The sequence below is a fragment of the Salvelinus fontinalis genome, chromosome 12 (assembly GCF_029448725.1).
Source record: "Salvelinus fontinalis isolate EN_2023a chromosome 12, ASM2944872v1, whole genome shotgun sequence".
Lineage (NCBI taxonomy): Eukaryota > Metazoa > Chordata > Actinopteri > Salmoniformes > Salmonidae > Salvelinus > Salvelinus fontinalis.
Window position 1 is genome coordinate 55170399 of NC_074676.1, and position 15048 is coordinate 55185446.

Here is a 15048-nt window from a genome sequence, read left to right on the forward strand (position 1 = left end):
AGGATGAAACCCAGAGGATAGGCTGGCCGATGACCAAATGAGGGTGCAGAACGTCTTCCAGAACCGGGACGAGAACTGAGGACCACAATCGGAGACCATGTTGACCGAAAGTCCATGGATCCGGAAGACGTGCTGCACCATGAGCTGAGCCGACTCCTTGGCTGAGGGTAACTTTGGAAGGTAAATGAAATGGGCGGCTTTGGAAAAACCTATCCACTACCGTAAGGATTGTGCTGTTGCCTTTGGACGGAGGGAGACCAGTGACAAAGTCCAGTGATATATGGGACCAGGGGTGGTGAGGAACAGGGAGTGGTTGAAGGATGCCTTCCGCAGCTTGCCGCAGAGTCTTATTCAGCGCGCACACAATGCAGGCGGCGACAAACATGGAGACGTCAGGAAGTATGGTGGGCCACCAAAACCGTTGTCGATGGGGAAAACCATGATCCATCAGGAGTCGTGATGGCAGATAAGGTTAGAGGAATAAGCCCATTCCAGGACTGGGGACCGAGCAGAATCTGGGACAAACAACTTGTTAGCCGGGCCCGGTTAAAAGGCTGGGAATACTGCGCCTTGCGGACCAGGATCTCGATGCCCCAGACGAGTGTAGCTGCCAGACAGGGCGAAGGACGAATAAATCCTGCAGCCATAAAGTTCTCAATGTACCCATCCATGGTCTTGGTCTCTGGACCAGACAGGGAATAAAGCCGCACCCCGAGGCTGTGTCGTGGGAGGAGGTCAATGGCACAGTCGTAGGGTCGATGCGGAGGAAGAGATGTGGCGCGGGCCTTGCTGAAAACCTCCCGGAGGTCGTGGGAGTCCGTGGGAACGGCTGAGAGATCTGAGGCTTTTCCCAAGCCTGCAGGAGGACGTCCAGGGGCAGGAGATGCTCAGCTCCGACACCAGGGTAGTGTAGTGTCTTTGGCATCATTAAAATGAAGACTGTTATTTTATCAAATAAATTATTTGTAATATTGTTATGTGATTAAACTAATCATGCAAATGTAATTAACTAGGAAGTCGAGGCACCAAGGAAAATCTTCAGATTACAAAGTCATAATTTTCTTAATATAACTCTTCAGATATTTTAATATCTGATCAATTAGTCTTCTAATTAATTAATGATTATTTACCTCATGCTAGTCTCATTTCAAACGTCGTAAATTGTTGGTTATCTGCACGAACCCAGCCTTTACTCTGAATCATTATACATCAATTGTCTTAATAATTTATTTACTAACTAACTAAATAATCACAGAAATGCATAAACAAACAAACAGTAGATTTGGTTACAAAGAAATGATAGGGGAGGTTCCCTAGTGGACTAAGCCGATATGACGGCTTGGTGGACAAAGGGAAGTGGGTGTGGACTGAGAAGGGCGGGAAAGACAAAAAGGAATCACTACACAGTTGATAATTATATTAATTCAAATGCTAATCCTTTGCACATGAACGCTCACTCATTCGGGAATAACTGCAATCAATATATATTTACCCTCAGTGTGTCGTCGTGATCTCTGTTGGAATCGTCCGTCTTCCTGTCGTAGAGTTCGCCCGTGCGTCTCTCCCTCTGTGCTTCCCTGTCTTTCGTGGTTAGAATGAATACTTTAGAGTACCATTCAGAAATGTTCTCATAGAATAGATGTTTCGGGCGGTTGTCGGTCTTCGCATCCCAGGTTGACATAATTTCTAGCTGCAGACTAGTAATTAGTATCTAAACTGTGCCCTTATTCTGTCGGGATTGATAGTCTCAGAGTTTAACCACCCGTTTCCACCCCTGTAGCCAATGCGCAAAATATGTGATGAAATTTTTGATTGCACACAAAAAAATTGCGATGACAGAATCGAGGAGGGGCTTTATAACTTTCGATTGGCTCCGCTTCTAGGCTTAAGACAACACACAGTACCTCTTTAGCCACACGATTACTGGTAGTAGGAGAAATTCCACTCCGGTCTTTAGTTGTGTTCATGAATCACAATTATGAATTTGGATAACTCACGGTAAGCAATTTAAACATTTCTGAACGAAGGAATACTTGTGGTTTTTCATTGTATGTTTAGGAATTCAACAATCATTGTAACCTTAGCTTATACTGAGTTTTTTGTGTGATCTAAACTCAACCCTTTGCCCCCTCGGTGTCCATCGAGATACGCGTGGTCTGAAGAGGATTTCTTCAGGAGTTTTTTTTTATTTGTAACAATAGAAAAGAGCTGTTCCATGACGCCAAATCATGTCTGTGCTCACGGGGGCGAGCCAATGACTTAGTTAAACTTTAAAGGGAATGCAATTCTCTTTCATTAAAGGTTTAACATCACCTTACATCATTTCACAAATAGTTTCATCTTTACTCATTCATTTTATACAATAATTAGATGCAAACCTCACAACGGCGGCACCTGTATAAACAGAGTTATGGTCATGTTGCTGTATTGTCTTTCATGAGGTCACAAACATGAAACAAAACGGACCGGGTCGTAGCTGGCTTCTCCACCGACCGTTTACACATTCTCCAAGATATGTATATTGTTCAGTTCTCAAGTTCTGTGATGTAGAAGAAGTTCCTTTGTTCTACTGGGAAACTCTCTCTCGCTATACTGCATGGCCAGGAGGAGAGAGTCTCCTTCAGGAATTTACGACCTGAGATGACAGAACCTGGGTGTAGGAGAGAGAGAGAGAGAGGGAGATGCCACAATCTATACCCAGAAAGGGCCACGTCATGACAGCAGCATCCATAAATCTCCCGTTGGCCCCAGAGTCCATGAGCACCCGGAGAGATTTAGATGTGTCACCCCACAGCAGGAGAGCATGGAGAGGAGTATGAGTAATGGGAGATGGGGAGACTCCCTGTATGACCCACCAGCGTACACTTACCTACTGATGAACCTGGGCTTTTACTGGACAGGTGGATATGTAATGTCCTGAAGTAACACAATACAGACAACTTTTGGAGAGCAGTCTGCGTAAACGTTCCTAAGGAGACAATCTTGCCCTGCCCAGTTGCATGGGCTCCGGAGGAGGCGAGTCGACAGTCCTCAATGATAACCCCTGGCTTGGCTTCATGGGTGACATGGGATTCTCTCGGGAATGGAAGAGTCGGGGGACATCCGGGATTCTTCGGAGGCAAGGAGGAAACCGTGGACGAGCGCATGTGGCCGGGAACAGACCTCCTCTTCCTGCTGCGTTCCCGTAACCGGCCATCGATACTTATGGTCGAGGACCATGGGGAGCTCCCGGGCTGCGAGCTCATCTTACTACATGATTCCGTATGTGTTATTTAATAGTTTTGATGTCATCACTATTATTCTACAATGTAGAAAACAGTAAAAATAAAGAAAAATCCTGGAATGACTAGGTGTGTCCAAACTTTTGACTGGTACTGTATCTATCTGGTGGTTTTGAGCCATGGATGTACAGATTGATTGACAGGTCAACTCTGTTTGGCTTGGCTAATTAGCTGGCTAATGTTTTTGTTTGATAGAAATGCATCTGGACACAGTACCAGCTTTTTTTATTTCACCTGGCGGCCAGTTCATGATCTTTTGAGAACATTATGTGAGGAGTCACTTGAAGCGTGAGAGGAATGGGAGATGGAGGAATAGAGTGCTGAGGCAGAGGGCTCATAGTGAGGACGACTGGCTACAAATTCTTTGTGTGGTGAGCTTTCTGGTGCCCAGAGCTGCCGAGGCATTACCCAAGTGGGTGCTTCACAGAGTGGAAGAGGAGAAGTCCAGTGGCTATATGACACAGGCTGGTTCAAGATCATCAGGAGACTTCCTCACCATCATCTATCATCCTCTGACCAGGTCCCTCCGCTCAAGCCATGAACTGACCCTCAACATCAGCAGAGGATGCAACATTCAAAGGCTTGGCCTCTATTGGTTCACCTGACCTGTCATAATATATGGTTTGTATTCTTTTTTTTGTTGTCTTGACACAATCAAACAACTCCAGCAAAAGAAGGCAACTTTTTTCTAAATTGGCACACAGAAACTCTTGATTAATTTGGTCAAAATTAATGGCACCGATTGACCTATAGATGGCGCCGTTATAAGCAGTCTCACTTAAACCCTCATATCCTCCGCCCCATTTAACCTAGACTAGAGACTTGAAACTTTGTATGTAGGTGTATTTTCTCATGTTGAACAAATTTTCCTCAAGGACCAATAATGTCTGTCAGGATAGATTTTTGATAAATCCTGTTAAGTTTGGCATTGATATCTTAATAAATAAGGAAAGTATTAACAATTCCCTTTTGTGACTACGTAAAGTCAAATCAAGTTTATTTTATATAGCCCTTCGTACATCAGCTAATATCTCGAAGTGCTGTACAGAAACCCAGCCTAAAACCCCAAACAGCAAGCAATGCAGGTGTAGAAGCACGTAAAGCTACTGCTTAAAATAGTCATAACAAATCTTCTTCTCCTGGACTAGAAGTCAGATTCACTCCAAATTTGGTCTTTGGACTCATCACAATAGTGATGATAAATAACATTGATGCATTCAAAGATGGCCACACTATATAAGTAGATACATATTAGAACATATGCTAATATGCTAAAAATACTTCACATCTTCTTCTCATGAAACATAAGTCCAAATTGACACCAATGGAATGTTGGCCCATGGTACATATATTAATTTAGTTTGAGAAAAATTGAGAGATTGGTCAAAAGATGGCTATGTTATTGACAAATCAAAAATCAGATTTTACTTGTGTATTTAAACCACTGTAAATTCACTCCACAGTGGCCTTTCAACAAAAAACTTGTCATCACTATCATAGACGTGCCTAAGATTAACTTGGTATTGATATCTAAAAAAAAACATGGAAACTATTCAAACTAATTATTTGCATATGTAACGCTTACGCTCAAAATCATATTTTCCTCATGAACCATACGTCAGATTCCCTTCAGATGTTATATTTAGACTCATGATTGCACATAAAGGAATACGTTCCTACATGATAGAGTACTTACTTTGTTATCCAACTGATCTTGTGTACTTTTTTGTCATCCTGTGAACCCCGTTCATTGCTTCTCGCAGCCATATTCTGTTTGTTTGTTTGTTCTTTGCTTATGAAGCACTTTGAGATTTATATTATGAAAAGCGCTACAGGAGTTTAAGAAATTACAATAATTATTATATGCACTGCACTGCTGTCTGACAGACTTCCAGCAGGGGCTTTCTCGAGTTCACTAGCTAGTAGAGAGATCTTTCTGTATCCTGCAGCGGTGTTTATATGTGCATGCAAGCAGTTGCCCCTTCACACTGACACGGAGACACACAGCAGCATGGCGAGCCGGGAAAGAGCACAGAGTTTACTTCACTCATCAACAAAAACTAAATTGTCATGCATTGGATTCCTGCGGGTTTTATTTATTACTTTTATACACACGGCGCAGGCGAACAAACAAGGTGAACAAACATAATTTTTTTATTCCTGGCGTGAAAAAACATGTTATAGATTTTACTCTAGCTTGGTTGCTAGCAAGGGAGCCACTACTTACTTCTGTGTCGCTAGTTAGCTAACTTTTGTGTTTAGGTAATTTAATTGGTGGTGGTCAGAACAATACTTTTTATTTCCTTCGTCTCTGGTGGTTTATTGCTTTATGGGTAGTTGGTTACCTACAGTGAACTTGCCAACTCAACACAGAAAACAAACATTTGCTTGCTAACTTAGTTAACGCCATCATTCTAGCTAGTTAATATTATAGATTAAGTTCTGTTTTGCTGCCTTTAACCTTATGGGTTAGACACAGCTAGCTAGGTAAGCTATACAGTAGCTAACTAGCTTGCTAACTAAGTAAGATAGCTTGATAACTTAACTAACTAGCTAGGTAAACCAGGTGTGACGGTTAGTTAACGTTAGAGATGACCAGATAGCAACGACTGAACAAGTCAAAATATCCCCTGGCTTGGTTTCACTTGACTTAGCCAGCCGGTAATGTCAGAAAGGACACCCTGTTCTGATGTTATGCCAGCTAGCTTGAAGTTAGACAATTTTAACTAGTTAGGTGGCTAGCAAATGCATCTTTTTCAAATAGTTGATCGGCAGATAATGTTGTCAGTTGGGTGACAATGAACCGACAATTTGCTAGTATAAATTATAGCTAACTACGATTGTCAGTTCCCTAGTTAACGTCGTTAGTAGTTACAGTAGCTATTTCTCCTTAGCTGAGATCAAACTCAAGTTATCAGTCAAACAAATTATCAAGATATCTAGTTAATTAGCTAGTAATTGTAGAGAATGATCACACATTTGAAACAATGTGTCATCAATATACGAGAAGTTATCTTCTGGCTAGTTAGCTCAAGGTTAGCTGCGAGCTAGCTAATTTAGCTAACTCAGTTCTCAAACGCTAGCAAGCAAGCTACTGTAGAAGAGAGGCTGACAGCAACGACAGGTTGGGACATTTAACTCGATCAGTCCCGATCAGTTCATTTATCTGAATTTCATTTATCTCCATTTCCAGTCCTTATATTTAACCACAACAGAGTGTGAATTACACCGTGTAGGGGGTGTATTTGATCTGCGCATTTGCCAGCACTGGGTAGCGCAAGTGAAGTGAGTTTGGAAAAGCTGAAAGAATACATCATATAAATAGTTTTCACATAAAAACGATATATATCCGAACTCAGAATCAAAAAGTATTTGCAAAAATAACATGGTCACTGACTGGTACAGTAGAATGTTTATTTTGATTGGAGATTTTCTGCATTTATAAAAAGTCCCATCAATAGCCTGATATTTAGATGTGTCCATGGAAACAGGATTATTAGGGGAAATCATTCTTCTTGCAAAGTATGTAGACGTTTTAAACAAACAATTATTCTAACCTGACTATCCACAATAATCGCATTATTGTGTGCATGTGCTAGCCTGAAATGGATTCTTAGTAGCTTGTTATGAGGATGGGAGATTGGGAACCTATCTGGGCTAGCTAAAGCTAATTTCCTGACATTGGTAGGTGGCTAGTAGTGTTACATAGAAAAATAAATATTGTGATGCCTCTGATGGAAAGCGAGAAAGTCTTGTATCTCTTGAATACCAGTTAGTCATTCATTTCAAAGTCTTTGTTGACTAGTTTAGTCGTACAGTGTGATTCACTGTATGGTGTGATGCACACAGGTGTATCACGCCACTGGTTAAGGGGTGTGTTCCTTGCCCTCATCGCTGTTACTTTGTGTGTCATAAACCTTTCAGGATTACACCAGCAGTGAGTCATGTTGAGTTGGGGAAGCAGCTGCAGAGAGCAGTGCATCTCAGTCCTAACTGGTTTCACGTAAGGAGTGGAGTGACAATTCATTTCCTCATTGTTGAATTTGTCATTGAATTGTCATTTTAATAGGAATAGCCTTTTACGCTATTGTCAATGTAGGCCTGATGTGGTTAATAACTCCTTACTATTACTGTAGGCTGTCATAGCCCTGTCAGAGAGCTCTGGTCTCTGTAGCCTGGGTTGTCCCTTTGCAGTCTGCACCATAGAACAGAACAGTACTTAATGTCTTGGCCTGTAGATCACATGTTCCTTCCCAGACACAGACCTGATGGTTGTTGTTGTGCCTTCTGAGAAGTCTCTGACGTCACTATGAATGCTGCGCTGTTTCTGGTCTTGATTTTTGATAATGCAAACCATTGGCTGGGCTCGGTCTGAGGGCTGGACTCGGTCTGAGGGCTGGACTCGGTCTGAGGGCTGGACTCGGTCTGAGGGCTGGACTCGGTCTGAGGGCTGGACTCGGTCTGAGGGCTGGACTCGGTCTGAGGGCTGGGCTCGGTCTGAGGGCTGGGCTCGGTCTGAGGGCTGGGCTCGGTCTGAGGGCTGGGCTCGGTCTGAGGGCTGGGCTCGGTCTGAGGGCTGGGCTCGGTCTGAGGGCTGGGCTCGGTCTGAGGGCTGGGCTCGGTCTGAGGGCTGGGCTCGGTCTGAGGGCTGGGCTCGGTCTGAGGGCTGGGCTCGGTCTGAGGGCTGGGCTCGGTCTGAGGGCTGGGCTCGGTCTGAGGGCTGGGCTCGGTCTGAGGGCTGGGCTCGGTCTGAGGGCTGGGCTCGGTCTGAGGGCTGGGCTCGGTCTGAGGGCTGGGCTCGGTCTGAGGGCTGGGCTCGGTCTGAGGCTGGGCTCGGTCTGAGGCTGGGCTCGGTCTGAGGCTGGGCTCGGTCTGAGAGAGTGAGTTCAGTGTCTTGCTGATGCTAGCACATTTGTCCTGGGATATAAACATTGGGTTGTTATTTTACCTGAAATGCACAAGGTCCTCTACTCTGACAATTAATCCACAAAGAAAACGGTATACCGAATAATTTCTAGTCATCTCTCCTCCTTCCAAGGTTTCTTTTTATTCTTTGGACTTTATATGGCGATTGGCAGCTAACTTTCATAATACGATGCATTACCACAACTGACCTTAGTTCATCTTTCAATCACCCATGTGGGAATACAGTTGAAGTCGGAAGTTTACATACACCTTAGCCAAATACAGTCGTGACCAAAAGTTTTGAGAATGACACAAATATTAATTTTCACAAAGTTTGCTGCTTCAGTGTCTTCAGATATTTTTTATCAGATGTTACTATGGATTACTGAAGTATAATTACAAGCATTTCATAAGTGTTAAAGGCTTTTATTGACAATTGCATGAAGTTGATGCAAAGACTCAATATTTGCAGTGTTGACCCTTCTTTTTCAAGACCTCTGCAATCCGCCCTGGCATGCTGTCAATTAACTTCTGGGCCACATCCTGACTGATGGCAGCCCATTCTTGCCTAATCAATGCTTGGAGTTTGTCAGAATTTGTGGGTTTTTGTTTGTCCACCTGCCTACACAAGTTCTCAATGGGATTAACGTCTGGGGAGTTTCCTGTCCATGGACCCAAAATATCGATGTTTTGTTCCCCGAGCCACTTAGTTATCACTTTTGACTTATGGCAAGGTGCTCCATCATGGTGGGAAAGGCATTGTTCGTCACCAAACTGTTCCTGGATGGTTTGGAGAAGTTGCTCTTGGAGGATGTGTTGGTACCATTCTTTATTCATGGCTGTGTTCTTAGGCAAAATTGTGAGTGAGCCCACTCCCTTGGCTGAGAAGCAACCCCACACATGAATGGTCTCACGATGGTTTACTGTTGGCATGACACAGGACTGATGGTAGCGCTCACCTTGTCTTCTCCGGACAAGCTTTTTTCCGGATGCCCCAAACAATCGGAAAGGAGATTCATCAGAGAAAATGACTTTACCTCAGTCCTCAGCAGTCCAAGCCCTGTACCTTTTGCAGAATATCAGTCTGTCCCTGATGTTTTTTCCTGGAGAGAAGTGGCTTCTTTGCTGCCCTTCTTGACACCAGGCCATCCTCCAAAAGTCTTCGCCTCACTGTGCGTGCAGATGCACTCACACCTGCCTGCTGCCATTCCTGAGCAAGCTCTGTACTGGTGGTGCCCCGATCCCGCAGCTGAATCAACTTTAGGAGATGGTCCTGGCGCTTGCTGGACTTTCTTGGGCGCCCTGAAGCTTTCCTCACAACAATTGAACCGCTCTCCTTGAAGTTCTTGATGATCCGATAAATAGTTGATTTAGGTGCAATCTTACTGGCAGCAATATCCTCGTCAGTGAAGAACACTTTTTGCCAGTCCTGTCTGGTCCAGCGATGGTGGGTTTGTGCCCATAGGCGACATTGTAGCCGATGATGTCTGGTGAGGACCTGCCTTACAACAGGCCTACAAGCCCTCAGTCCAGCCTCTCTCAGCCTATTGCGGACAGTCTGAGCACTGATGGGGGGATTGTGCGTTCCTGGTGTAACTCGGGAAGTTGTTGTTGCCATCCTGTACCTGTCCCGAAGTTGTGATGTTCGGATGTACCAATCCTGTGCAGGTGTTGTTACACGTGGTCTGCCACTGCGAGGACGCTCAGCTGTCCGTCCTGTCTCCCTGTAGCGCTGTCTTAGGCGTCTCACAGTATGGACATTGCAATTTATTGCCCTGCCCACATCTGCAGTCCTCATGCCTCCTTGCAGCATGCCTAAGGCACGTTCACGCAGATGAGCAGGGACCCTGGGCATCTTTCTTTTGGTGTTTTTCAGAGTCAGTAGAAAGGCCTCTTTAGTGTCCTAAGTTTTCATAACTGTGACCTTAATTGCCTACCGTGTGTAAGCTGTTAGTGTCTTAACGACCGTTCCACAGGTGCATGTTCACTGTTTACGGTTCATTGAACAAGCATGGGAAACGGTGTTTAAACCTTTAACAATGAAGATCTGTGAAGTTATTTGGATTTTTACGAATTATCTTTGAAAGACAGGGTCCTGAAAAACGGACACTTTTTTTTGTTTGTTGCTGAGTTTATATGATGACATGCAAACCATGCTGAATGTTGGTCTGAAATTCTTATCAGGTTATGTTGATGTGAATTCTGAATTCTGTCTACAGGCTTTCATCATTCCTTCTTTCCTCTTTGTGACCTCTTTCCTCAGCTCTTTGTGACTGTGAGAGTTAATCATGTCTGAATTTCTGAATCTGATCCATTTCCAGGGAGCTACTAGTTTCTTGGCCAATTCACCCTGGAACTCAGGCTAGTGTGGCCCAAAGGGCAGTGGCATCCTATTTATTCCCTTATGGTACATATCTTTAGACTACGGCCCATAGGTGTCTGGTCCCCTGGTCTCTGGTCTCCTGGTCAGAAGTGGTGCACTCTAATGGAACAGGGTGCCGCTTGGGACCCTGCCTGCATGTCTGATTCAGATCCATCTCCAGCAGCCTGGTCTCATAGATTAGACGTAACATAGTAAAATCTAAATATACACCAAATTAGTATGATATGTTACATAAGACCCGATGGTTACTTAAAGCAAACATCAAGCAACCCAAACGTTGCGAGTTTGAATCTCCTCACGGACAACTTTAGCATTTTAGTTAATTAGAAACTTTTCAACTACTTACAAATAATTTTTTACTACTTTGCATAAACTTAGCATGTTAGCTAACCTTTCCCCTAACCCTTTCATCATACGTTTTGTAAATTTGTAATGTAAAAGAAATGGGTGATGGACATCCACAATTTAATACATACCGTGCGAAACATATCATACTATCATAACATACATATCAAAATGTAACATATCATACTAAATGGAGTGTCTCTGATTTACATACAGAATAATACGAAATGCTTTGAGACCAGGTTGCTTCCATATTGTCGATATGACTCTGGAAGTGTAACTCCGGACTCATTTGAACTATTCCTCTGTGTTCACAGCATTCATACAGTCGGACACAATCCTCGAGGCGCTACACTTTGGAGAAGGAAGTCTCTTACAGGTAAGCCACAGTTCATCTCTTTAAGCAGCCAGTTAGCCTTTTGTGAAAACACTTGTTACTTTTCTGACTGGAGGGTCCTCTGTTTGTCCCGGCTCAGTAAAGCTGTCTGTTATTGTGTAGTAGGTTGACTAGTTGGTATAGAAACAGAGCCAGGCCCAACCTATTCTTCGCCCGGCTACCTAGAACTACTTGCTCCGGCCAAACGCAACACCACGTTCACCACATTAGTTTCTTCTCCTCAATGAGTCTCTGGATCTGTGTACCTCTCCGTTCCTCCACCGAATGCGGACATATTCAGGGCCGTCTGATTGGTCCAGAAACCGATGGTTTTGGGCCAGAGTCAGAACACACATGGGTAAAAGCGGCAGTTTTTGAAAATGTGTCATTGGCTTTGCTCCTCTGATTTGGTTAGAGACGTTCCAATCGCTGAAGACTTTTGTTTAGTACAATGACAGTCGTCACCACAAACTACTTCGATGATGGCGGTCTCAGACTGAAGTCTGTAGCGAACAACAGAGCAGCAAAATAATTTAGTGTGAGTCGTCAGGCTACTCATTCTAGAACATTCTTTGGACCAGAGCCCTATGGGCGCTACATAGGGAATAGGGTGCCATTTTTGACGAGCTGTATTTTCCATTTCTTCTAGCCTGGTGGCATGGTCTGCAATCCCAAATGGCATCCTATGCCCTACGTAGTACACTACTTTTGACCAGAGCGCTCTGGGCACTCTATAGAGAATATTTGGGATGTAGGCATGGCTTAATTTTGACCAGCAGAAAGAAGCACTGATAGGCAACTTCCCACACACTCCCCACTCATTCATACAGAAGGATCGTCACTTTCACAGATGAATGTGTACTGACTCAGAGAGATGCCCTGCCAGTGGGGGAATACTGCTGATATTCAGGCTCTAAAGATGTTTTTAGTTTTTCTTTCAAATTCACTCATGTTAACTTGTGTTTCACATAGAGTAAGTACTGTTTCACACCCTCACACTTTAAAAATATCTTCCTTGTCATAATACAGTCTCCTGATTTTTTTTTTTTTGGAATAAGTTTAGCATTTTTGAACATCAACTTGTTGCCTTTTCAGAAGCTTTACTAAAACTTACCATGATTTTTTTCCCTTCTCTTTGCAGACAGAGTCTGACTTTGATCTAAGTTTATATAATCAAAAATGGTAAGTTGTCTATTTTTTTGGTTTCTTCAAATCAAATGTCATGCCCCCCGCCCCCCCAAATAATTATCCAGTTAGAACAGACAGATCCCTTCATGTGTTTCACAGTAGAAAGGCCATGCAATGTTTGTTGTGGGATGCCATTAGATAAACTACCTGGTTTATTACCGTGCTTGTTACTGGACTTGTGAATCTGCAATTAGATAAATTACCTGATGCACGGACAGCCTTTATAAAAAAAGATTGCCATTTTGAAACTGCGGTCGCTTGTGGTATTTTGGACGTAGTATGACTGCAGCTCTACTGCACTCTAACTGCTATCTTCTTTCGTAAGGGGCGGTTTGACTCTTTACCTTCTATACCAGTATTTTAATGCTTAGTTTGTTTAAATGTAATACGCAACTCCGGCGAGTATGTCAGGTTTTTATAGTTTTCTCCGTTTGCTACTTGAGTCATCTCAAGGAGAGAGCGGTCGCCTCGAGGAGAGAGCGGTCGCCTCGAGGAGAGAGCGGTCGCCTCGAGGAGAGAGCGGTCGCCTCGAGGAGAGAGCGGTCGCCTCGAGGAGAGAGCGGTCGCCTCGAGGAGAGAGCGGTCGCCTCGAGGAGAGAGCGGTCGCCTCGAGGAGAGAGCGGTCGCCTCGAGGAGAGAGCGGTCGCCTCGAGGAGAGAGTCAGGAGCACTTTCTTGCCTTCACTCTGCATGGTCAGATGGATGCAACAATGTTGGTGACCTGCTGCTTTCCACAAGCGTTCTATAATCACACTATTAGTTTGAGTATCTTACGGTCTGCCAACTACTGTCTGCTATTTTGTATTTTCTTAGCAAGAAGTTGCTAAAATAATTTGTTAGCCGCTAATCGCTAGTTATCTGGCTAACTTGCTAAATGTACTAAGAGTCAGATCAAATGTAGATAACTAGCTAATGTAACTTCTAATTAGGGTCACCTGGTAACACTGACCAACACTTTGGTTCCTACCCTGTCAATAATTCCTCCCTGGCGTAGTCATTCATTGTCATGTCAAGCAACAAAGTATTCAAAGGGCTTCCCACTCTATTCCAACTATAGAATTAGAATGATCGTTATATTTCCATGATTCCAACAGTTAACTAGTTTAAAAGTACAGGAAATGCAGAAATTGATTACATTTATTTTGGTTTGGAGTTGGATTGAACAGTATATAAATGGAGAAAGCCACTTGCCAATCTTGGGTCATGAACTACTTACTCATGAAGCATATTTGGAACATTTTAGTATTCAAAAATATAAAATACCATCATACTGTGGAAAAATATAGTGATATTATATTTTTCCATATAGCCCATCCCTAGAATCTGCCTGGCTTGTTACCATGCTTGTTACTGGACATGTGAATCTGCCAGTAGATAAATGGCCTAGCTTGTTACCATGCGTATTACAGGACATGTGAATCTGCCAGTAGATAAATGACCTAGCTTGTTACCATGCGTATTACTGGTCATGTGACTCTGCCAGTAGATAAATTACCTAGCTTGTTACCATGCGTATTACAGGTCATGTGACTCTGCCAGTAGATAAATGACCTAGCTTGTTACCATGCGTATTACAGGACATGTGACTCTGCCAGTAGATAAATGACCTAGCTTGTTACCATGCGTATTACAGGTCATGTGACTCTGCCAGTAGATAAATGACCTAGCTTGTTACCATGCGTATTACAGGACATGTGAATCTGCCAGTAGATAAATGACCTAGCTTGTTACCATGCGTATTACAGGACATGTGAATCTGCCAGTAGATGTGATAAGAGCCCGAGGTCTAGAGATGTCCAGTATTTAGTTATGTACAGTGTAGCGTGGTTTCTTCTTTTGGCTCTATACTCCAACATTTTTGATTTAACATCCAAACTTCTTTTGGAGTATAGAGCCAAAAGAAGGAAGTGCAGCATGGTGTTGTCTCAATAGTTACAGGGGGGGGGCTGTACATAACTGAATACTGGTGCAGACTGGCAGCTTTCATTGGAGGGTATTTTCATCATTATCGTGTGAAACGTTTAGAAATTACAGCACTTTTTGTACATAGTGCCCCCATTTTTAGGGATCCAAACAAAGTCACACATGTGTATTAAAGTAGTAAAAGTGAAGTATTTGGTCCCATATTCATCGCATGGAATGATTACATACATCAAGCTTGTGACTCTCTCAACAAATTTGTTGGAAGCATTTTCTGTTTGTTTTGGTTGTGTTTCAGATTATTTTGTGCCCGATAGAAATTCATGGTAAATAATGTACTGTGTCCTTTTGGAGTCCCTTTTATTGTAAATAAGAACACACTATGTTTCTGAACACTTCCACATTCATGTGGATGCTACCATGACAACGGATCGTCCTGAATTAATCTGAAACACAACCAAAACAAACAGCAAATGCATCCAACAAATCTGTAGAGTCACACGCTTGACGTAGTGTCATTCCATGCTATGAATATGGGACCAAATACTTAGCTATTTATTACTTTAATACACATACAGTACCAAAGTAGCCACCCTTTGCCTTGATGACAGCTTTGCATACTCTCGGCATTCTCTCAACCAGCTTCATGAG

The 15048-nt window shown here is 43.3% G+C and overlaps 1 long non-coding RNA gene across 1 annotated transcript; it reads left to right on the forward strand.

Moving 5' to 3' along the window:
- Positions 1 to 5219: 5219 nt before the first annotated feature.
- On the forward strand, positions 5220 to 12685 carry LOC129866529 (uncharacterized). The gene is made up of 3 exons (XR_008761495.1): positions 5220 to 5416; positions 11232 to 11293; positions 12432 to 12685. It is a non-coding gene; the product is annotated as an uncharacterized LOC129866529 (long non-coding RNA).
- The last annotated feature ends 2363 nt before the right edge of the window (positions 12686 to 15048 follow it).